The 2454-nt window shown below is 36.9% G+C and overlaps 1 long non-coding RNA gene across 1 annotated transcript; it reads left to right on the top strand.

Annotated features, from left to right (window-relative positions):
* The first annotated feature begins 319 nt into the window (after nt 1-319).
* Nucleotides 320-1399, top strand: LOC143421467 (uncharacterized). Its single transcript, XR_013101124.1, has 3 exons — nt 320-372; nt 621-825; nt 1276-1399. It is a non-coding gene; the product is annotated as an uncharacterized LOC143421467 (long non-coding RNA).
* The last annotated feature ends 1055 nt before the right edge of the window (nt 1400-2454 follow it).

Genomic DNA, 2454 nt, shown 5'->3' on the forward strand with positions numbered 1-2454 from the left:
TATGCAGACGGCGCACTAATCCCATAACTGCACACTACCCATAATCCTCAACCGCCGTTGCTATGGAAATGAAGATAACAACAGCTTGGTGCTACCCGTTATTCCTTTATTTACTCTAAAATAATAACCAGCGATAATATGAAAATAAACTGGCCCAGTGTTTAATTATGTAATTACAAATTGCAAATTTTATTTTTTTACAAATTGCAATATTTATCTACAGCGCGCCTTTAGCGACATGTCAACAAATCTTAAGCAAGGCGATTGGATGGTTTTTACTGCAATGCATCTTGGGAGTCATACTAAATGTATCTTTCAACTCACGGTCCTGCAGCGAATTTTTCAACTCGACACGAGGCAGATCCTAGCTAAGTAAGTTGCGATTAACTGTGGGTAATTTGCATGTTAAACTGATATTAAACTTGAAATGTTTTCACAGAGCAGTCTGTGTACCAAGAGAACTACTTCTGCATATTATAGTATTACACCATATTTTTTTCTAAATATGGTGTAATACTGCCTCGTAATATAAGTTATTTCTTTGGTCATAAATTATTTTTGTAATCATTTAACCAAAACAGACCTGAAATGATCCCTACATGTTCCATTTTCATTTGCAGAAATGACAAAGCCAAAAACCAAACCATGCCCTTCCTGTCAGGCTCCAAACACCTGCAACAGGAAGACATGCAGTGGATGCCTGGGCAGCCTGAACGTAAAGGAGTGATTGAAAAAAAACAAGAACAGTTTAAAAACAGTAACTGGGCTGCCTCTGTTAAAAACAACAGAAATGCGAGCAGGGTGGTTAATTCAGCCCAGTTGTCAGTAAGTTTAAAAGTTCTGATCTAATAAGTGGTTGGTCTGCTAGACAATTCTTTATTAATCACAGTTGTCAATGTTTTCTTGTATATCATGAAGTAAGAAACTAACAAGACATGTATATACACATAAAATATTAATTTATAAAAGAGCATAAATAAAAAAGTTATTCACATCAGAATAACATCATCGCACTAAAGACATCAAACTAGAAAAAACTTGTTAAAAACAATTTTTATTTAAGCTACTTCTGATTTTTAATTTAATCGGCTATTAACTTAGAGACAAAACATTTCAAGATGGATTTTATCATACATTTACAGGTTTGGTCACCATAAATACTTTTTAACTATCTACAACAATAAAACAACAAAGATGTGAAACTTAAAGGTTTGTTATACATCAATTTGCTTACATGAAAGACTGGCTGCATGTTTTTCTTTGTTGTTCTTGCAGGTTTCAAAACTACATGCCCTGGGCTACCAGCCAATTCTGTTTCTTGGACAGTTTGACCGTAAGGGCCGTATAGTAGGGGACGTGATCACTCAGATCGAACCAGTGGAAGGTGCTGCACGTGACATCCTCATGAAGATGAGGAAGCTTTATGAACACCTTCTGAGAAGTAAGATATGCTTTGTCCATTATCTGTAACCAGGTGTCCTTAACTCCTATCCTAGCTGTCTTTGGGTGATACTCATGGTACACCCTAGATAAGAAGGCAGATCACCACGGGGTACACAGAGACAAACAAGATTGTGAGGATGAGGATAGTTAACAGTCACCAGCTATTCTATTCTACTCTACTCCGTTCTGTTCTATTCTATTATTCAGCCAAGGCTCAGACCAGTAACCTTCTTGCTGTGAGGTGACAGCTGCCCTACATGTCCTGTTGCTAATAGAGCAGGGCGATATGGCCAAAAATATTTATCACGATATATATTTGAAAATTTGCAATAACGATATAACTGATGGGAGACAAAATACAACTCCACAACATTACTAGCGCAAAAAGACAACCTTCCATTTATTTTCACTTAAACAAGAAGCTGTTTTTTATGTACATTAAAGCTTTATAAAAATGTAACAGTGCAAATGCAAATTCCTTGCTGAAAGTTTAACCAAAAGGCATTTCCAGTAGAAATGGGCTGACATATCCTGAGCATAACCATGTATAATATCCACTGAAGTTAAAAAGAGGTGCTTTGCAACATTAAACTGCAGTGTGCAGTGCGTATTTTTCGGACCATAAGGTGCACGGGATTATCACTTCTACCTCTTCTTAAAGTCAATAAAGAGTTCTTTTACTGATGGCATGAAGTTGGCTTTAATGTTAGTTGTAAGATCTTGGGGTTGTTACAGCTTCACCTTGATCACAAACTACGCCACTGTCGAACTAAAACATAACATAAAATCCAATGAGATAGTAAGACGAGTGAAGTAAAGACATAAAATGATCTATATAACATACAAACATACCTCGCTGGCTGACCCATGCTTTGAGGCAGAAATGAGCACTTTACAGATACTTTTAAGAAACAACTTTCTCTGAATTAAATTGGCTTCTCTTGCTTCAACTTGCCATGCTCACACATCAACATGGGCGTGCATCTCCCTCAGGTGCACCAGTGGAACCAA

Source organism: Maylandia zebra, linkage group LG12, assembly GCF_041146795.1.
Source record: "Maylandia zebra isolate NMK-2024a linkage group LG12, Mzebra_GT3a, whole genome shotgun sequence".
Lineage (NCBI taxonomy): Eukaryota > Metazoa > Chordata > Actinopteri > Cichliformes > Cichlidae > Maylandia > Maylandia zebra.